A 23563-nucleotide genomic window follows, 5' to 3' on the forward strand; every position below is an offset into this window, starting at 1 on the left:
AGGGAGAAGCTGCATGGCAGCTGTCACAAGTGATTAGCACTACTAGTCTGCAAATTAGGAGACTGGCGGGGAGGGGTGGGGATGAGTCAGCCTGGACACGTGCTAAGGACCCTATCATTCTAAGGTGCCTGATGTTTTCCTATGGGTTATGGGAACACAGGTACGACATGGACCTACTTTATAGGGATTTTTCTGCCTTTCCTCAAAGACATAATATGGGGGGTGGGCAGAACCATGTTAGAAACACTAGTCACAATTCTCCTCTAATGGTTCAGTGAGCCTTGGGAAGGGCCTGAACCAGTGTAACTGTAGTAGGATGGAAAGGAAGGGACCAAAAGGAGAGATTTTAAAATATAAAAATCAACAAGGCCATCCAACCAATGAAAGCCACAAAGACAAGTGATCCAATAAAACAACGAGCAAAAGACTTGAACAGTCATTTTGCAAAGGAAGACCCACGAATGCCCGCCAAGCAGATGAAAGACACCATCAGTTATCAGGGAAATGCCAATTAAAACTCCAATGTTTACCGTGGAACTCCAATGAGAGAACACTTCAAGCTCTCTAGAATGGCTATCTTCAAAATGACTGACCACACCGAGTGCTGGTGGGAATGTGGGAGAAGGGACTCACACACACAATGCTTGTGGAATTGCGGGGGGAGGTTAAATGGTACAAACTCTTTGGAGAACTCTGTGACAGATTCTTAGAGAGTTAATTATCTATCTTACGACCAAGGAATGCCACTTCTAGGTATTTGCCCAAGAAAAAGATGTTCCCTAAAACTTGTACCAAAAACAGGTTCCCAATAAAATTATAAAGAGAGTTTGCAGCAGCCTTATTCAAATATTGCAGATCTGGAAGCAAACCCACGTGTTCATCAACAAAGGCATAGATAAACAGACTGTGTTATATCCATATGATAGAATACCACCAAGCAATACAAAGAAACAAACTGCCGATACATGCGGCGACATGGGTGAATAGCAAAAACGATGGTGCAAGAGACCAAGAACTATGTGAATACACCGCATTCTGTTCCATTCGCCAGTTGATGGGCATTTGCACTGATGATTATGAATTACGCTACAGTGGATGTGTACGCTTTATGAGGACATGTATTTCCATTTTCCCGAGTAAATACATAGGAGCAGAATTGCTGGCTTGCATGGTAAATGTGTGCTTACTTCTAAAAGAAATAGTCAAATTACTTTGTCAAGAGGCTATACCACTTCACATTTCCACCAGCAACTTATGAAAAAAACTTAGAGAAAACTCCATTTTCTCTACATCCTTATCAACACTTGCCATTGTTGAATGTTTTAAACTATTCTGGTGGGCATAAGGTGGTATCTCACTGTGATTTTAATTTATATTTGATGACCAGCGAGGTTGAACATTTTTCATGTACTCCTAGACAATTTGCACATCTTCCTTGCTGAAATAATTATTCAAATATTTTGCCAATTTTTTACATGGGTTATTTATCTTCTTCTAATTGAGTGATAATTCTTTACATATTCTGAATACATCAGAATATATACATCAGGGGCGCCTGGGTGGCTCAGTGGTTTAGGCCTCTGCCTTCGGCTCAGGTCATGATCCCAGGGTCCTGGGATTGAGTCCCGCATCGGGCTCTCTGCTTGGCGGGGAGCCTGCTTCCTCCTCTCTCTCTCTGCTTGCCTCTCTGCCTACTTGTGATCTCTCTCTGTCAAATAAATAAATAAAATCTTTAAAAAAAAAAGAATATATATATCAGTTCACAAATATTTTCTCCTAATCTGTAGTCTATCTTTACATTTTCTCTTGCCAAGCAAATTTTACAATTTTGATGAAGTCCAATGAATGAATACCTTTTGTGATTTGTACTCCTATGTCCCATCTAAGAAGTTTTTGCTTAACCAAGGTCACAAAGATTTTCTTCTGTCTTCCCTTTAGAAGTTTTATGGTTTTAGCTCTCACATTTGGGTCTGTGATCCACTTTGAATTAATTTTCTTGTGTGGTATGAGGAAAGATCAAGATTAGTATCTTTTTTTTAAAAGGAATATCCACTTATTTTAAGAGTGTTTATAGACTCATTTTTTTTCCTGTTGAGTTATCCTGATTCCTCTATCAAAATCAATTGACCTTTTAAGTGAGGGCCTATTTCTGTTCCATGTACCTCCATGTGAGATGTTACCTGATACCACTCTGTGTTACTGTAACTTTATAGTAAGTCTTAAAGTTGTGTAGTATAAGGGTTTTTTTTGTTGTTGTTCTTTTAAAAAATTGGGTTGTGACAAAGGACTTGAATGGACATTTCTCCAAAGAAGCTATACAATGACCAATAAACACATGAAAAGATGCTCAACATCAGAGAAATATAAATCAAAACCACAATGAGATCTCACGCCCACACTCATTAAGATGACTACTATGAAAACAAAACAGAACAGAACAGAAAATGATGTGTTGGCCAGAATGTAGGGAACCTGAAAACCCTTGTCCACTGTTAGCAGGAATGGAAAATGATGCACGTGCTAGGGAAAACAGAATGACTTTTCCTCAAAAAATTAAAAATAGATATGGCCCAGCACTTGGGCTTCTGGCTACATACACATTTGTACACCTGTGTTCATAGCAGCATTACTCACAATAGCTGAAAGGTTAGCAAGCTATATGCCTCTTGATGGATGAATGGGTAAAGACAATGTGGTCTATACATATAAAGGAATGTTATTCAGCCTTAAAAAGGAAGGAGATTCTAACACAATCTTTAGGACATTCCATTAAGTGAAATAAGCCAGTCACAAAAAGACGAACACCGTGTGATTCCACGACTGAGACTTCCAAATCATGAACCTGGCATATTTCTCTGTTTAGTGAGGTCTTTAATTTCTCAGCACCGCTTCATAGTTTTCAATGTGCAGGCCTTAAAGATCTTTAATAAATTTATTCCTAAGTATGTATATACCACTATGAGTGGATTTTCGGAGTCTTATTTTTTGGGTTTTGTTCTTTTTTGCAAGCATATAGAAATACAATTGATTTCTGTATATTAATCTCCTATTCTATGACCTTGCTAAATTCATTTACTGGTTCTAATAGCTCTTTTGAAGACTCTTTAGAATTTTCTACGTACATGTTTACCTCGTTCACAAAAAGACAGTTTTACTTCTTTCTTTCCAATATGTATGCCTTTTTTCCCCCCTTTTCATACCTTATTGAACTGGTTAGGACCTCCAGCACAATGTTGAATAGGGGTGGGAAGTGAGTTTGAAAATGGAATTATTTTACTCAACAAAGGGCACCAGTGGCCTCTGGGAGGTCAGTTTCGATAGAACAGCAGGGGTATTACCTTTCATGAAGTCTGAATGAAAAAGGAAGGACAGAGAATGGTTAGGAACCAGTCCCTAGTCTCAAGGGGTCCCCAACGGATAAACAGGGGAGTTCTGTATATCCATGTCTCCCCGTCTGATGCTTCTACCAAACCCAGCCTCCCCTGACTCTCACCTCGATACTTCAACAGCCACTTCCTTCTCTTTCCTATTTTTATTCTCCTTCCTCCCTCTCTCCCATGTATTCCCCTTTTACAGTCAAAATCAGATTACGTTACTTCTCTGCTCAAAACTTTTCGACCACTTCTGGCCAATAGAAGTGACATCCCTATACCATGTCTTTTGAAGCTTTGTGTAACCTGGCTCCATCCCCTTCTCTGGCTTCATCTCCCACCAGCCTCCCCTTCTTCACTGTGCTCTAGCACACTCATCTTCCTGCTGTGCCTGGGACTTCCCATTGTTCCTACTCAAACTGGGGTCACACCGGAGAGCTTGTTGGAACTGTGGAATCTCAGGCTTCACCTTAGATCTGCTATATTGGAGTCTGCATTTTAATGAGATCCCCATGGGATTCCTAGACACACGATTTTGCGTCTCAAAGTGTGGTCTGGGTATAATCCAGCAATCCCATTTCTGAGTATATATCCAAAGGAAAGGAAATCACTGCCTCGAGGAGATCTGCACCTCCGTGTTCACTGTAGCATTATTTACAATAGTCAAGAATGCGAAACAACTTAACTTCCCCTCAACAGATGTATGGATAAAGAAAATGTGAGATCTATCTATCTATCTATCTATCTAGAGAGAGAAAGAGATGAAGGGAAATTATCCAGTCATTAAAAAAAGATAGAAATCCTGACATTTTCTACAACATGAGCAAAAACTTCAGGGCCTTAGGCTATGTGAAATAAGTCCAAGAGATACAAATACTGTACTGTTTCTCTTACATGTGGAATCTACAAAAACCAAACTAATAGGTACAGACAACACACCGATGATGGCAGGGGTGGAGTGGACGGGGAATGGGTGACAGTGGTCAAAGGGTACAGACTTTCATTACAAGATGAAGATGTTCTGAGAATCTAATGGGCAGCATGGTGAGTACAGTTAACGATATCGTATCGTACACTTGAAAGTTGCTAACTGAGTGGACCGTCAAGGATCCCACCACATACATAGAATAATAAAACAAAAAGGTAACTCTGTGAGATGATGGGTGTGCTAACTAACCTTATTGTGGCAATCATTTCACAACGCATACATATAGCAAATCCTCACATTGTACACCTAAAACTTATACAATGTCATATGTCAATTTTAAATCAATAAAACTGGAAGAAAGAAGTACTTTATATATATGATATTTTTTTAAAAGATTTTATTTATTTATTTAACAGAGAGAGGGAGACATCATAAGCAGGCAGAGAGGCAGGCGGCGGGGGGCGGGGGTGGGGAGCAGGCTTCCCGCCGAGCAGAGAGCCCAATGTGGGACTCGATCCCAGGACCCTGAAATCATGACCTGAGCCAAAGGCAGAGGCTTAACCCACTGAGCCACCCAGGTGCCCCTATATATTATATTAAAAATATATATATTATGTTAAAATATATATATATATATATATATTATATATTTTTTTAAAAAGCGCCCCAAGCATGGGGCGCTTGGGTGGCTCAGTTGGTTGAGCGTCTGACTCTTGGTTTCAGCTCAGGTCATGATCTCAGGGTCGTTGAGATGGAGGAGCCCTGGGTCAGGCTCTGGGCTGAGAGTGGAGCCTGCTTCGGGTTCTCCCTCCCTTTGTCCCACCCCCTTTCTCTTTCTCTCTAAGAAAAACAAAAACGTGGTCTGGGAACCAGCAGCATTGACATCATCTGGAAGCTTGTTAAAAATGGCAAATCCCAGACCCCAACCCAGACCTCTGAAGCCAGAATCTGCATTTTTAACAAGACATCCAGGAGATGTTTATATCCATTAAAGGCTGAGATACACCATCTTATACCATAAAAAACACTTTCCTAAAGCAGGATTCAACTCTCTCTGGTAAAGAACTTTAATTGTGTGTGTGTGTATCAATAAATGAACATTTAAAATCTAGTAAGAGAAAATGGAAAGATCTGTCCATACAACCAGTAATTAACCAGATGGGAATAAAATCTGATTAAAGAAAGAGGAGAAGGGATGTCAGTTCATTAAAAGCATGAGATAAGATTGCTGGAGAGGACCCTGTGCAATTCTGCCGTGAATGGTTCACCCTTTGCCATCGGACTGATAACTCCCTGCTTTGGAACAGGGACTGATGAGGTGAAGATCTTGGCTGTTCTCATCGTCTCTCCCCTCTCAGGATTCACTCCCTCGCCACAGTCATACATACATACTAGGTAAGTAAACTCAGCAAAAAACACACCCCAAACAAAAGGCTTTGCAGGCAGCAGGTCCCAAGCTGCATTCAGGTCCTGACGTGCTATCTTGGAAATGCGTACCATGAATCATCACTGAGATCAACAGCGTCGGGACTACAGTACAACCTAACCCCGCTGCGGGGAAAGCGACCCAGTCAGTGCACACAGGCTTCCAGAGAGCAGAAATGTTTGCAACTGGGAGAGTCCAGGTCCTTACCTTCTGCACCATCCTCAGAGGTTCTCTCTTCTGGGCAGTTCCCTGGAGCCCCAATATGAGCTGTGCTGCCCTGGACCGTTCTCCTGTCGAGGTAATTCTCCTACAGTCCTACTAGAAGGAGAGCCCTCCTGGAGCCATGACAGGTGCTTCTGAGTTTGTGTCTTACAAGTTCAGCCAATGTAGCCTAGAAGAACCCCAAGCTAAACAAAAACATTAAAATATAGAGTGTACGTCACTGTGGGCAATATCATGGTTAGAGCATCAGAGCTGAAAGAGACTCATGTATCCAAATAGACCTTCATCCATCATCAGTTTCCAACCAGAAGCAAAAATAGCCACATGGCAAAGAGCTCAAGTTTTGGCATCAGACTTCTGAACTTTAAATCTCGGCAGCTGTGTGATCAAGGAGTAAATATTAACTTCTCCAGTACTTGGTTTGCTCATCTGTATAATGGAAATAGTAACTGGTTGCTTCATAGGGTTGTTCTCAGGGTTAAATAGAATCATTGGCCTAAGACACTTAGGACAATGCCACTCCTTTTTTTTTTTTTAAGATCTTATTTATTTATTTGCAGAGAGAAAGCACACGAGCAGGGGGAGCTGCAGGCAGACGGAGAAGCATTCTCCCCACTGAGCAGCGAGCCTGGTGCGGGACTCGATTCCAGGACCCTGGGATCATGACCTGAGCAGATTCTTCACTGACCGAGCCACCCAGGTGCCCCGGGACAACACCCCCTGTTAATAAATGATAGCTATCATAATTTCTGAAGCTGCGTCTGGCATAGCATCTCAACGAGGGGGAGCCCCCCTCCCACCCTGCTTAGGGGAGCAACGAGGAGGGGATAGCAACAGACAGGAAGCGGGTGAGGGTCAGGAAAGGCTTACTGGGCGTCCTGAGGTTTAGCAAGACTAGTAATCTCCTGGGTCTACATTCCACCTCTTCCTCTTGTTTTTCCTGCTGGAGAGTACACGCTCACACGTGGACGCGCGCACACGCAACACGTCAGGAGGTGCGCAGCTGTCGGGGACGCAGCCTGGGAACAACTGCCAGCAGCTGGGACCGCAGCCCTGGCTCCCACTCGGGCTGCTCCAGCTCCAGCTGTGAGCAAGGACCAAGGCTGGAGCCAAGAGGCGGCCTCCCCCCACCCATGAGAAAATCTCCCTAGATTAGGCAGCTGCCTGCATCTTCGCCTCCTCCCTCCTCCCCCTCCATTCTCAGCTGGAGGAGGGGAAGACGGCTGGGAGGTGAGGAGTGCGAGGCCAGGACACGGGCTCTATTTATGCACGTTTTCCTGGGGGAATGACCAGGAGAGCCCCCCAGCCCTGGGCTCGGCCGTCTAGCCTTGCTCACAGCTGCTCTGCCTTTGTGTCAGGCATCTGTCCTGCCACATTCTTCCTTGTCTGTGTGTGGGTGGTGGGCGGGGGAGACTCCAGGCAACTCCAACAGCAGTTTGCAACCTTGGCTGCACAACCGAAGCTTCTGGGGAGCTTTGGCCCGGGCCCCACCCCAGAACAACTGAATCAGAACCTCTCGTAGGGCTTGGGCCCTGGGATTTTTTTTTTTTTTTTTTTTTTGGTAAAGCTTCCTAGGTGATTTTTATGAGAACCCAGGGTTGAGAAGGACTGTCGGATAAGGAAAGATAGAGCTTTAGGAAGTCAGAAACCTCAGACCTTCTGATTAGAATGGGAGGTTGAGAATAGTTCAGGCCAACCCCCTTATTTTACAGTTGGGGAGTCCTTATCAGTCCCTGAGCAGGAACTGATAAGTCTAGCCTGCAGAGTGGGTCATGGCAGATCCGGGAGAGAACCCGAGGGTCCTAGTACAAGTCCAGGGTTGTTTTCACAGCATTTACAAAAGTAAATTTTTAAAGACACCCCTTGAACATTTAGGCCTTCAAGGATAGTACGAGTTGCCAGCGAGAGTAAAAATGACAAGCCCAGGCACCTGTTATTAAAGAGCCACATGCAGGGGGAGACATGTGCCACCTGAATGTCACTGTCTGCCTTTGGGCAGATGATGTAGTGTCAGGTGGAGGCCCAGAATCCTGGCTCACCAACCTCACCTGCCTGGCCATGGAACTTAGCACCTTAGGCTGCTATCATTTAGCAATTCCACTCTTGGGCCTATACAAAGGGTGCTACACTTTACAGCATCTCCTGGGGCAGGCGTCCAACAGGTCAAGAGCCATGGCTACAAAGAACCTGCACTCCCTATTCGAGACTGTAATTCCCCACCGAAACCCCACTAGGCACTTCCAGGGCCCATACAGGTCTTCCCCCAGGTCCGTCCTTTCCAGCACAGGTCATGCCACGAGGGTGTGCATTCCTTGGCCAGGGGTCACCAAGGGATACACTGCCAGAGTGCCCACCCCTAGGCCCAGGCCCAGCCAAGGAACACTGCAGCCAAACCTGCACATGTGGGCCAGGGTGTCGAGATTTGGGCACAGATCGCCTTGCGGATGTTGCTGGGGGAAGGAAGAGAAGAACGGCCTGGGCTCCGTCCCTCACTCGACCCCTTGTACTGTACAAACCCTGCAGAGCCTTCACTGGCTATTGTGGAAGAAAATCCACCCTAGCTCACCATCGGTGTGAGGAACAAGTGGGAGACGAACACACAGGGAGGCCGCAGTAGGACACGGTCACCCTCAGCTCTCCCCCATCATCCTGCCTGCAGCTTCCCTCCATAGAGAGCAGGTTTCTGAATTAACACCACCTTGTTTCCATCTCAGTAACTGCCCAGGCCCCTTGCCCTCCAGCAAATCAGCTGCTCCCCGCAGATGTCTGTTCCCTCCACCGCGCCAGACACCGTCTCAGCGTGGGCTCGCAGGCCCTATCCCACACCAGAATTCTCCTTCGCAGGCCTGCCCTCACCACCCTCCATAACACGGCACAGGCAGATTAATCTCAAGTGGAGGGACTGGGGACAACCTCACTGGTGAGGACTTCTGTAGGAGGCTAAAGTTTAAACAGGCAGAGATCCATGAGCCAAGTCAAGGAGGTGGGGATCGGCGGGAGGCTGGGAAGAGTGTGATGACATCAGGTAGGAGGTGAGCAAGGTGAGCAGGGAAGGCGCTGCACAGCTGTCAGAATGGTTAAAATCAAAAGCACAAGAAAAAGCAAGTGCTGGCGAGCGTGTGGAGAAAGGGGAATCTGCATGCCCTGTTGGTGGGAAGGCAAACTGGTGCAGCCATTGTGGGAAACCGTATGGAGGTTCCTCAGAAAATTAAAAATAAGAGCCACGTTATGATTCAGTAATCACACTACTGGGTATTTAGCCCCAAAATACAAAATCATTAATTCAAGGGGATGTAGGCACCCCTTTGTTTACTGTAGCATTATTTACAATAACCAAGATATGGAAGCAGCCCAAGTGTTCACTGATAGATGAATGCATAAGAAAGATGTGATATGGACACGTGGTGGAATATTATTCAGCCCCCAAAAAGAATGAGGTCTCCGGGTAGGAGAGGAGATGAGGAAAATAGGTTATGGGGAGTAAAGAGAGCACTTATCGTGATGGAAAGAAAAAAAAAAAAAAAGCAGGAGGCGAAGCTCGGAGGCAGGCTGTTGTCTTAAATGCTGTGATAAACTGTTCAGATGGCCATTCTGGTCTTCACGTTCAAGTCTCAGCTGGACCCTTCAATGAGAACTACAAGGCAGATATGTTTGTGCCGTTGGTAATTTTTGCCACCAGATAAGTGCAGGCTCAAGAACTGGGGTTCCATTTTCACCCACGTAGGTTGCCTGACCTCTTCCCTAGCAAGGGACTCACTCTGAGTGGGACCAATACAGTGCTCGGAAGCATAAACATCGAGCTGACTGCTCAGGCAGGTGGCTGACTGTGTGACAGAGGACTCTGAATTTTGCCCCCAGTGCCTCTGCAGCAGGGCCATGAAATGCTCATCTTTATGTCACTCATTCATTCATTCATTCATTCACCCATTCATCAGCCTTCATTCACCAGCCTCCACCTGAGATGTCCTCCATGTCAGGTCACCACAAAAGTCAAGGACAAATCAAAGGAGACAAGTTATGAGAGTGCCAAAGCCCCCTAAATTGCCTCTGAGAGAAAGAAGAAGGGCGTGGGTATGTTCTGCTTATCTTCAGGCATCTCTCTTCGTCCTCCCTTCTAGACGAAGGTGCATCGCACACGGAATGTAACTAGAAGGTCTTTAAAAGCTGGAGGCTGGAAGAGTGAGGGCCGGTGTCCTGGAATGCAGGCTGGTATTGGCAGGACAGACTTTCTTTTGGGTGCTTGTATTTTGCTCTGTGGTGTAGCCACGCAGAGCCCCTCTTCCTCGGTAGCCTCCGCGTCTTAAAGTCAAACCCCATAGCACCCGCATTGCCTCTTCCCCAGTTCTGCCTCTGTCTAGCACCCCAAGTAGGTGATAAGGGAATGAACACTGCCCTGAATACCCCGGATGCAGCTTGTCTTTTCACACTCTGGAGTCATGCCAAGTCCCCTCCCGCCCTCACACCTCCGCCCCCACCCCCAAACACACATTCTGACACCTCCACTCCAGCTGCTGGTAGCACTGGAGGGAGGGTGAAGTAAAGCCTGTGGGGTGGGGGGTGGGGGTGACTTAAAGACACTCCTCCCTGCTATGCTCCACATCAGAAAACAAATCTTGGATTTCGTTCAACCCCCAGGTCATTCGAACTAGAGCCCCACCCCTGGGAGTCTAAGAAGGAGAAGGCAGCAAGGATTAATTCTTGCCCACGGATTGATCTGTGATGGAAAAGGGTGCACATCCGAGCGCTGACATCTCACCAGCTAAGCACTCCTACAAAGTTTCATTCAACAAGCCCAGACACATAGGTTATTTTGTAAAATGTGGCCAGCATTTGCCTAATCCACTAGCCTAGGCATATGAAAGGACTCCCCAAGACTGCAGGAAGCAAGCCTACTCCCTTTTGTGTGGAGGAAGGGGGTGCCCCCTCCCCTACCATAGCCCCAGGACCCCCAGCTGCCCACGCACCCCCCACCCACCCACCCACTGTCAGCCTGGACTTGGTTTGAAAAAGAGAAAGGGGATTAAAAAATGTTTCTAAGACTCTAGAGGCGTCTGAACATTTTGGCCTCATCCTCAGTGCCAGGTCCTACATTCTCTCCTTTCATCCTTCTAATCGCTCCCCAGGGTTGATGTCACAGTTCTCACTCTGCAGGTAAGGAGATGCCCACGAGGAAGGCGAGTGGCTAACCCAGGTCCAATTGTGAGTAGGCAGTAGAGCCGGGTTACAGACCAAATCATGCCTGGGGTTCAGTGCCATGGTCTCCCCGGGACGACATAGACACTCATGGCAGAATCCAGGAGTCAACTGGGTGTCCTCACAGAGGCCCCACCCTGTCCGAAGCTTCTGTCTTTCCATATCTCCATCCCCTTCCTCCAGCATCAACAGTCACAAAAGAAGCTCTGCATTTTCCACCCCAAGTGAGTTGTGACAGGAAATGCAGACATGGTTCATGGGTCACCATTGCAGGCACAGGCGTCCCCGGGGGAAGACGTCCCTCAGTCTGTTTGTGGAGGAGAGCAAATGCTAACCACCGTTCTCCTAGGAGGGGCAGACTGCAGTGAATAATTCTCCCAAGAATGGCTGTCTGACGTAAGGCGTGTTTGACGGTCATTTTGCCATCCTTTCCTCATTTAGTGAGTTGTGAGCTGTGTCGTGATTATGAGTCTTTACATTCACTACATGAGTATTTTCTCACAGTATCTCTGGGATGAGGCATCTTAAACCTGAAGACAACCTGCCATCCAAGCTTCCCTCAGTTCACAGTAGAGAAAACCAAAATCTGGTCAAGGAAAGGGACTTGTTCAAAGGCGTGGCCTGAAACACAACCACAGACTCCCAAATCGGACACTGATTCTTCTTCCAGAGACTCACGGTGCTGCGTGATGGGAACACTTGACATCGTGTGGTCCTCTGTCCTGAGTACTGGCCTCTCCAACTCAGGGGAAGAGAGCTGCTGTGGGCGGCAGTTGGGACAAGTCGGAACACACTCCTGCTCGTTACTCTGCCCCGTAAATGTGTCTGCCTTCTCTCTACTAATGTCATCTGTGTGGGGGTTCAAATCCTTCATTGACTCACAGAACAAATGAAAATCTACTGTGCTCAAGGGAGAAAGAAAGAAAATAGAAATAATTCTCAGTGCCTGTGCCTGGCTTCAAGGAGCCACAAGGGAAAATCTGTCCATCAGTCCTAGAGCCTGCTGGGGACCTCAGCTCCACATCATCTATGTCACCGTCTTTGTAATCACGTATGTGCACCAGCGAGCATCTCAGCCCTTCCCGCAGACCGGGTCCCACTCCCACCATTCCTGGACCGGCGGCTGATATCACCCTCCATGCAAGAGGTAGACCCTGGGGTCTTAGACGTACAGAGTCCCGGACTACAACCACGACTTCCTAGCAGCTCCAGCCCACGTTCCTCCTCCTCTGTATGCCTTCTGCTCTTCCCTTGGGGCACGCTTTAATATTTTGCTGAGATTACTGCAATAACCTTTTAATTAGCCTTTTAACCTTCACTTTGGCACCCTCACTCCCCTCGCACCCACACTCCCGCCCTCACCAAATCTGTCCTCCACATCACTCCAAGAACAGTCCTTACCATGTGGATCTGTTCCTGTCATCCCTTTGCCACTTTAAAAGCCTCCAGGTCCCACCCATTGTTTTCAGAATAAATGTTAAATCTCATGGCTGTGGCTGTTCTGCTGTAATTCTGTCTTCTGTCTTCCACATCGGTGTGAGTTCCTGGGGGTTCTTCTATGCGGCTGGCACATAGAAGGCTTTCAGTAAATGGTTGTCACATAGCGAAGAGAAGGACACAGGAGTGGACAGGGAGCCCACCACGGAGCTGGAATCCGTGCATTCCACGGGGCAGGCAAATCCAGTGCCTTGGACATTCATTGGAGGAAATACTAGACTGGGGAGGTGCAGTGTTGTTTTATGACCTTGAGAGTGGATTTAGAACTCAGGCAGGAGGACGCAGAAGCAGTGGGGATGGAAGAGGGGGGAGGAAGAAAGGAGAGGGAATTTCAAGCATAGGAAAAAGGGCCGTGCAGGTGCAGAACTCACTGAAGGAATTCGTGTCAATAATGCAAGATGCTAGAACGGAAGTAGAAGCAGATAAGGACAGGTGGCTGGCAGACCAGGGTGGGGCTTTTGTGGCCAGACTGAGGAATGTAACCTTCTGTTTATCACAGCTCTGGGGCTGGCTTTAGGGCTCGGTGGGGAGGGAAATGGCTAAAGAACGGTGGTGACAGAATCAACACCAAGACTCAGGGTGCTGGTGTTTAATGTGGTCCTTGTTGACTTGCGTTTCAAAGGAATCTAAGTATCCTACTTACTTAAAGGAGGGGTCCTTTATTTTTAAGACACTAATTGAAGTGAACACTTGGGCCTTATAAATGAATGGTGAAGAATGAACCAGTTTTTGTTTTAGTGAGAGGTTTAAGTTGGCTCAATTTGAATTTGTAGTCAGCATCCAAATCCATTTTTACCTCTATAATTCTCCATGAGACGTGGTCTCCAGTGCCCATGATGTGTTGATGGCCACCACCCTGGACAACAAACACTGTCTCCACTCTGTCTCCGTCCTGGGCAGAAGTCCTTTTGAATGGGGACAGTGCCTCTTTGAATAGTTAGTGCCTTTCAAGTGCAGAGAGGCAGAGGAGGGGTTCAAGTGAACTCTTTTCAGAGCATGTTCCGCCATAGAATGGCAATCACACCTTAACTCTCTTCTTTCCTGGAGGACACAGGTGGAGATAGTGTGTTCGAAGGGAAAGAGCCCTGGTCTGGGCTCAGGGAATCAGACTCTATCCTTTTCCCTCTTGACAGTTTTCTACATGATGTTTGGCAAGTGTTTTCTCATTTCAGGCCTCAGTTTCCCCATCTAATGGCAAGAAGGATTAGACTAGACACACACTCTTTCTAGAGAACTCTTTGGCTCTGAAATGCCATTAATATCCGTGCAGTTTCTCTGCTGACCTCTGCTTTGCTCTGCCTGTCAGTAAGAGCATTAGAGAGCAGGAGCCCCAGAGGGCGAAGTGGAAGGCTCTATTTTAAGGAGACAGATGACTCAGAAGAAAACCACTGGCAAGGAGAGAAAAACGCCCAAAAGAGCGCTGGCCTTTGCACAGGCCTGACATTTTTATGGGACTCTGCTGGCCTTGGACCACAAGCTGCCCACACACACACACACGGGCAACCCACAGCAGCCACTGAATGCTGCATTGTGGCACTGGGACCCATGAGCCAACAGCCTCTGTTTGCAGTCCGCATTAGAGCTACTGGGGGAGTGACTGGCCCAGTTTGTCAGCTCTCACTGGGCTTGGCCTGCTGGGTCCAGCATGGAGACCTCCCAGGGAGACTGGAAACAGAGGCAGTCAGGTTGGAAATTCACTGGCAACCTACACTTGACCCCATGGAAAGTGCTGGTTTGGGGCTAGAAGGAATGGTCCATTTAGCTTGGCCAGGGTATCCTGTTCAGTCAGACCCATGGAAAGCCACAGAGAGCACCAGGTAAAGCTTCCTATCGAGTGCTGACCTCACACAGTTGGATAGCCACTGTGTAACAGCCACAGTGTATACAGAGATAAAAGCATATGGCCCCTGTCCTCACAGATCTTGCAGTCTAGTGGGAAAAGCAAGCACGCCAATAATCGCTCACAATCTACCTCTGCTAAATGTCACACTCGAGATACACAGAGGGTTCCAGGGGAGCACCAAAAATCTAGCAGCTCATTCTGAGAGATGCTCCGAGGGAGGAAAAGCTTCACAGGAGAGGAAAAAATGTCCCTTGAGTTTTGAAAGCTATTGGGAGTTGCTCCTGTGGAAGAGAAGGGGTGGGCAAGGACATTCCTGGCTGAAGGCCCAGCACGTGGGCAGTCATACAGGTGTGAGAATATGGAGCGTGTGAAGAACTGCAAATAGGTCTCAGAGGCTAGGGAAGGGTGTGCAAGGGTAGAAGGGCAGTAGGGGACACTGGAAGTTTTACAGGGTGAATGGTGTCCCCCAAAAAGATACATTGAATTCCTCACCTCTGGTACTTGTGAATGGGACTTTATTTGGAAATAGGGTCCTTGTGGATGTAATCAGGTTAAGATGGGGTTGTTATGGAGGTGTCCTTATAAGAAGAGGAAAATTTGGACATAGAGACACAGAGGAAAATTCACAAATATGTAAATGTAAAGACAGGTAGAGATTGGAGTGATACCTCTAAAAGCCAAGGAATGCCAAGGATTGCCAGTAGCTACCAGAGATTAAGAGGGAGGCATGGAACAGATTTTTTTCTTTGAGCCCCCAAGAAGGAATCAATACTGCTGACACCTTAATGTCAGACTTCTGGCCTCCAGAACTGTAATCCAATGAGTTTCTGTTGTTTTAAGTCACCCAGCTTGTGGTAATCTTTTCTGGAAGCCCTGGGAAATTAATGTAATGGGGATATGAGCCACTCTGAACTCTCACTTGCTGGTTACCTAGAATGCCCCTGGCTTCAGAAATATTTCTCAAGGAACTCTTCAAATGACTCAAAGATTCTCATACACAGATGTTCAAGCTACAACTCCTCAAGATTCTTTTTTATACCTGCTTACAATTCTTAATAGACCACATATCCTTATTTTCATATCTTTTATCCCTTCTTTTTCTTTTCTTTTTTTTTCCCAGAAAGATTTACTTTCAATAATTCTAGAATCATACTGTGTGAGTTCGCATGAGTCAGACAACCTGTTAGTGCCAAGCGTCCTCATCAGTTTTCCTGATTCACCATCCTTTCCTTGAGATTTCCAGAATTAGCTTCCTTGCACAGTTTGAAAAATGATCTTCGGCTCCCTGCAGACCATGTGAGCACGTGACTCTCTTCCTATGCCATCCCAGTTGAGCAAATCTTCCCACAGCATATCTAGGGCAAAGCCCACCTCTCAGGCTTCCTTGTCATCCTGCAAAATGAAGGTCCCATCTGGGATGTCTACTCAGTGTTGGATGATAGGGACTCTAAGTTGAACAAGACATCCTGAAGAAGCTGGCATCCTGACAGAGGCTGGGGTTGGGGGAGAGTCATAAAGACCAAGTCGTTTCAGTACACTGTAGTTAGAGACCCAGTACATGGACGCACAGGATGTGTCAGAGCCCAGAAGAGGACCACATGGCCCATAATGATGCCTGCCATTTGTTGAGCACCCACTGTGTTTTCAAGACATTAAGTAACTTGCTCAAGGTCACTGAGCAAGCCACAGAGCCATGACTTGAACTTAGGTCTGTCCAACATCCAAGATTACATGTATTTTTCTCTATAATGCTAGGCTTGTTGATACTAAGGACTTGTTTCATCAAAGTGGCACTTAAAAATATTCACTGGTTTTTCCACGTTGTTTCTGCTCTATCCAAAACATTTAGTGAAGAGATAAAGGTTGAACTCACCAAGGATGTCAACAACCCAGTCACTGCTGTTCTTATCTTGCTTGAGCTTTCTGAAGGTTGAACTTGTTCTTGAAAATTCCTCCTCCCTTGCCTTCCACATCATACTTGGCTAGTCGTCCCCTTCTTCTCTGGATGTTCTTTTCAATTTACTCTTTCTCTAACTCCTTCTTTAACATCCCGCCCTCCTTTCTTATTTATCACTCTGTATACCATCTTCAGGAAAATTCCACCTGCTTCCAATTATTTCAATTACCTTCTTGGTCATGTTGTGCTCATTTGTTTCTTGTTGATTCCCAAGTCTCTATATTTAGTGTCAATACCTCTTCAGGGTCCCAGACCTAGATACCAAGTGCTCCTGTGACCAACTCCACATGAGGCTCCCACCAACACCTCACAGTCACCATGTGCACATCTGATCTCCTACCTTTCTCTATTCTCCATCCCAGGCAGTGGTGCCCCATATCTATCCCCTTGTTGGCCAAAGCGCCCCTCTACTTCATCCTCCCACATGTGTTCAGATTCAGTGAAATTTTCCTCACTCTACCTCCTAAATATCCTGCATCAGCCATTCCCACAGTTAGCACCTGGGGTCTGCCCCGTGTCCTCTCTATCTCAAATGATTTGATTGTTTTTATTTTCAACTAATTTAAAGTTATGGAAGAGTTGCAAGCCTACTATAGGGAGCTCCTGTATTCCCTCCACCTGGCTTCCCTAATGTTAGCATCTTGCAAATCCACGGTACAGTTATCAAAACTGAGAAGTTAACAGTGTGTACCGAATGATTTTTATGGCTTCTGCGACAGATGCTCCTAGTTACTTAGTTTGCTTCCCCAGAATCTTTTTTACCCCCATTTTTTTAAGCTTGAAATTTTAGTGGAAATGTGTCCATCCCCAAAAGATGGAGTCAACAAGTCTTTTCTCATTTTAACTAACTTTCACTCATCTCTCAGCATAAGCTGACTCCCCTGCATCTAGGAGAGGTGGTCCTCCCAGATGCTCACCCAGTACCCTGGCCTTTCTCTGGGATCCCTGGGTTGTAACTCTCCATGAAATTGCCTATGACCTTCCCTAGACTCACGAGGAACCTGCACTAATTGCCTGCTGCATTTCTGGCAGGCACTCACATTATTCATGACACGAGTGAATGAAACGAGACCATTGCAGCTGGAGCTATGGGATTGCAGTGGACAACCAGAAGGGTGTCACCTATAAATTGAGGGGCTTGAGCAATGGTTGGGCACCCAAAGTCTTTGATAACACAGAGGCTTATCCCACGCAGATGGAACCACGTCCCTTCCATCCTTACTTTGACCACTCTGGTAATGAAAGGCAGGGTCAAGCCTGGTTTCATCGACTCTTTGAATGTCATGTCTGGCAGGGTACCTTGAATGTTATGGTTCCCACACCTGGCTGGCTGACTCACAACCTCCAGGGATGGGGCCTGGCCATCTGCCTGTTTAATAAACTCAGGAGGTGATGCATCACACTGCAGGAGCCTGGCTCCAAACCAAGAACTGAAATTCAGAAGCCCCTGCTGCTGTAGGCCAATCTGCTTATTTCATAGACAGTGTTGGCAATCTGGTCATGAAGGTCCCTTCGAGCTTTGGCTTTTCTGGTAGAGAATTCTTCTTCTTAAATTTCAAAATAAGCTAGTGAGTTCAAATCTTGTCATATACACCATGGATATACATGTTATGCACCTAAAATATGTCTTTTACAAAGTCATGTATGATAGGAAATGTCTCCATTTTCTTAAACATTTTTATTCTAAAACTTCACTTTGACAATGCTAACATCAGAGATTCTGATTTGATGAGACCTAAAGCAATATTGCATTAGGATCTGACAGGTTAATTGTGTGCATTTGAATCCTGATTTAGCTCTGCAATCGTAGTCGATTTGCACCTCGGCTTTTGGGCAGTGGCTAGCCTTTATTTCTACATATAGCATTTACTGATTTTTATTATTGGACTATAGTACCAATTTTTAGTCCAAAAGAGGTTAGTCCTAATGTTCACACCTCTCCAAAATTATATCTCTCTGTCTAAGGAAGCCAAATTGCAGTAGATTTTCCACTCTTTAAAATACCTAATATTCTGTAATGGTTTGGCTGGTTACCGTATGGAAACAGAAATACCATATGTTGAAACCCCACCTAATCCCTGGTCTCCCTCCCATTCTAGACAAAGAGAACGGAGAGAAGTCCAGGAGAAACGTGGACAGCCCCTACCATGAGATCTGCAGAGCCAGAACGCGTGCGTGCGGATCGGAGGAACAGCGGAGACACAGAGGCCGAGTGGCCACCTCGGAATTTCTGCACCTCGGAGGAAAACAATGCAGCTCATAAGTCTGTATCTTTTCAACTCAAGGCCCACTCCCTGAGTGCAAACTGGGGTCAAGCATGTGGCCAGGCATGGCGGAAGTTGAATACATAAGCTGTTACAGGCAAGGAACTTGGACTCCTGTGAGAAGAACGTTCTAGGAGTTCTAAAGAACTCAGGATCCGACGGAACCATGATAAAAATTTTATATTCTCATGATAATTTGAGTATTTCAAAGGAAAAGAACAGTGGGTGTTCAACAGCTGGTCGGACAGTGAGGAACGATTCCATGGTCTGTGTGGTACATTCCTCACCACTTTATCACTAGTGAGGATCCGCTTCCAACAAACATTTAAGAAGCAATTAAGCCTCCGTGGCTAGTCAGATGTGCATGAAAAGTGTTTGGTCACCATTTTTCCGGGCTACCGCTATGATACTTTTTCTATACCACAGAGCTATAGGGAAAGAACCATGGCTCTCTAAACTCATTTCCACATGCCCTGCTTTCTGGGCCTGTGGTTGGAGGTGAAATGGGCCATCCACTGAAGAACTGAAGTTCTTCTGACTTCTCTGGCTAACAAAGAGCAAGGAGACCCTTTCTGACATTTTGGCCTTGAAACTGGCCATCAGCGCATTCACCAGAGGTATGACAAATCCTTTTCTACCTTCCTTTCTTCTTTTCTTCTTTCTGTAAAATATATTGAGCCTATCTACGTACTAGGCCCTATGCCAAGCTCTGGTCTAGTTTACCCAGAAGAGAGAGGCAACAAGGTGACTGCTGACAGAGGTGTGCACAGAGCACTTGGGAAATGCCAGGGTCACCTCTGCTTTTGTCCAATAATCTCTTACTGAGCAATGGTTATGCAGTGTCAAAGACACAGAGGTAGAGGAGAGTGAGTTCCTGTTTGTACACACTCACAGTCCAGTCCTGACGCCTAGAGAGAGGGGACCATGAAACAAGATAGATATAATGTTGAATACGTAAAGGCTGGTAGTCCACCTATTCGTCTTTCCATCCACCAGCCCTCCATCCAACAAGTATTTATGAAATATATCCATTACAAATGAGCTCTAGTCTCTCCCCTGGGGATGCTGTACACTCAGCAAAACCAGCATGCAGACCACAAAAAAGAATGTTAATAAGCAGAGTTAATTCTAATAGTGAAAAGTTCTACAGAGGGAATAGATCAGGGTGATATGATAAAAAGTGCCCCAGAGAGAGAGGTCATGGAAGGCCTTTCTTAGGGAAAGACACTTGAGCTGAGGCCAAAGGGGTAGGGAGGAGCCAGACATGTGATTATTTGGGTAAATAATCTCAGGCAAAGGGATATAACAAATGCAAAAGTCCTGAGGTAAGGATTAGTTTAGTGGGTTCAGAGAACAGAAGAAAGGCCAGCGTGACTGGAGAGTAGCTAGGAGTGGAGAAGATCTGAGAGCAGGGCATAGCCCATATCATGTGATCTCTTAGAGATCCTAAAAAGTTTGGATTTTATTTTAGGACATCAAAATACCTTTGAGAACTTTATATTGGGAGGGACATATTCTGATTTATGCTTTAAAAAGATTGCTCTGAACCTGTTTCTCAGTGACTAATACAGTAAGTATACAAAAAAGCAAACAGTAAAGATACAGATCCAAAGAACACGTAATTGATATTTATAGAACAGTACCTACCCAATAATTGTAAAATACACATCCTTTTCAGCTACAAAGAGAATATTGATGAAGATCAAACATTTATTGAGCCATTAAATAAATCTCAGTACAGTCAAGCAATTAAAATCCTGTAGACTATGTTCTCTAAACCAATGGAACTAAATTGGAAATCAATCAGAATAATATTATCTAGCAAATTCCACCAAATACTTAGAAATTAAATAACACACTTCTAAATAGCACATGAATCAGAGGGGAAACTATAAGGAAAACTGGATAATTTTGAACTAATAAAGAAAATACAATATATCAAAATTTGTGGCATACAACTAAAGCAATGCTTAGAGGGAAATTTATACATTACTTACCTGTATTAAAAAGGAAGACACAGAGATGCCTGGGTGGTTTAGCCTCTTAAGCAGCTGCCTTCAGCTCAGATCAGGATCCCAGGGTCCTGAGATTGAGCCCTACATTGGGGTCCTTGCTCAGCAGGGAACCTGCTTCTCTCTCTGCCTGCTGTTCCCCCTGCTTGTGAGTGCTCTCTCCCCCTCTCTCTGACAAAAAAATAAATAAAATCTTTTTAAAAAATAAAGGAAGAAACATTTAAAATCAATGATATAGATTTCTACCTTGAAAAGAAAACATTAAATCTGGTCCAGAAGAAAAAAAATAATAAACATAAGAGTAGAAAACAATGAAAGGAAACACATACCCTAAATAGAGAAAATTGACAAAGTCAGAAGTTGGTTCTTTGAAAAAAATTAATAAAATGTATAAATCCTTATTAAAATTAACCAATAAAAAAAGAGCAGGCAGTAATGACCAATTTCAAGGGTGGAAGAGGGAATATTTTATATATAGATATTAAAAGGGTAACAAGCAATATTATAAGCCTCATGTTAATAAAGTCAGTGATTTAGATGAAATGAACAAATTCTTTGAAAACATAACTTACTAAAGCTGACTCAAGTTGAAACAGAATATCTAAATAACTCAATGTCTATTAAAAATATTCAATTCACAATCTTACTCAGAAACATTTCCACAAAGAAAATTCCAGGCCCAGATGGTTTCACTGGTGAATTCTACCAAGTATTCATGGAATCAATAGTACCAATTATATTCAAACTCTTTTACAAAAATAGATGTGAAAGCTCTATTTCTTAATTCATTTTATAAGGCTAACACAATCTTTCTAGAAAAACCTGAAAGACATTTAAGAAAAGGAATATATTATCCCTGCACCTTGGGTGAGAACACTTGAGGCTCAGAGTTGTGACGCATCTTGCCCCAGATCTCAGGATTTGGAAATGGCAGAGCGGTAGCAGGGCCCTGGTTTCCAATCCAGTCTCTTTGCCCCTGCAAAGTCCAAAAATTACATGCTTTAGGCAATAGTTGAAGGCTCCCGGGGACAGTAACTGAAACCTGAGGAACCCTCCTTCACTACTGCCTACTCCTGGAGGACTGATGGGTTGTATGTATTGCCTATTTTGGAGACCCTGGAATGAATCTTCCTATTTACAAGGAACAGCTATGTGAGGCCAAAGATACATGTGTAGCTAAAAACAACACAACAACGACAGAACACCCCAAAACCACCTCTTCCATATTACATCTGGCTTTGTCATTTGGGCCAATAATCCTGTCTAGTCCATTATGTATTGCTTTGGGTAATAGATAGGGCCCAGAAGGAATACTGAAAAGTTTTAGCAGGAGTGCAAGCCACTGCCAAAAGACAGCAGAATGGTGGCGTAGTGATAGCAAAACTCTACTCAGTTCCTACTTACACAGAGGTGCCAAGGCTTTAAACTGAAGCTTGGGTGCCATGCATTGATATTCAAATAAGTAACATGTCTCATATTTTACCTATTATCAGAACTTGAAATAGCTGCCTCCGTTTGTTGATGACCCTGTAGTTCTGGTTTCCTAGGTAGGAGCTCAGGAGCAGGCCATTGGGTGGAACATAGGAACTTTTTTCCCAGTGTCTCTTATAATGGGTTGTGAACCCTCACATTGGAGAACATGGCTTGGGCTGGGCTTCATCATTCAGCCTTGATATATAATATTGCCAGCTTGTATAGTTGAGCCTACGTACTGTATCTCTCTCAACTCTGCTTCCTCTCCTCATTCCCATCTGTCCTTGTTCGGGACTTCCCGCTCAGCTCTATGGCCATGGTTTCCTGGCATATTCCCTGCCTCTTGTCTTCTTGTCTCCAGTCTAACTTATGCAGGATCACTAGAAGTTGAATCTTTTGTTAGCTTCGTAAGCCAAAAACTCATCACTGTGTCTTCCTAAATTCTAGCTTCACTATGTGTAATTCATTTCTCAAAGTTAATCTCTCCAAACTGAAATCTCAATGTCCTTCCCTAACCTCTCCCTCATACTCTCCCCCATCTTAATGAAAGACAGCTCCATTCATCCAGTTGTACAAGTCAAAAACTTGGAGTCAAAGCTGGCTCTACCTTTCTTTTCTGCCCTACATTTAATCTAGTCAGCAAACCCTGCCGTCTTTATCTTCAACAGAAATCCAGAATCCTTACTGCTCACCACCTCTATTTCATCACCCTGAATTAAATCTCACTGATCTCTCACCGGGATTATTGCAAAAGCGTCTTACTCGTCTCCCTGCCTTCTCCCTTACCCCACTATTATTATTTTCAAATAGCAGCCAAAGTATTTCTGTTCAGACCCAGGAGCCGGTTGTGCAAAATCCGCAGTTACCACCTTGCTCAGAGTGAAAGCAAAACCTATTACAACGTTCTAGAAAATCCTACTCTATCTGGTCCCTCACAAGCTTCCCAAACCCATCTCTAGTGTTCTCTCCAGTGCCTCCTCCACTTCAGCCATACTGGCCCCATCCACATTCTAGGCAAGCTCCAATCTCAGAACCCTGTGCCTGGCATTCCTTCTGCCTGGAGAGCTGTTCCCCCACGTGTCTGCATGGCCCACTACCTTGTTTCTTTTAGGTACTTTGAGGTCTTCCCTGACTACCCTCTTCTCTGACTTCTCCAACCTTTTCTATTTTTCCTGCCTTTTCTTTTTTTAAACAGAGCACATATAACCTTCTGATGTACTATATGTTTATCTAATCACTTATTATTATTTATAGTCTGTATTCTCAAATAGAATGTAAGTTCTGTGAAGGCTGAACTTCGTTTATTTTATTCACTGCTGTATCCCCAGTGTCTGGCACATAATAGGTGCTCAATAAATATGTATCAAATATGTGAAT

This window comes from Meles meles, chromosome 4, assembly GCF_922984935.1.
Source record: "Meles meles chromosome 4, mMelMel3.1 paternal haplotype, whole genome shotgun sequence".
Taxonomy (NCBI): domain Eukaryota; kingdom Metazoa; phylum Chordata; class Mammalia; order Carnivora; family Mustelidae; genus Meles; species Meles meles.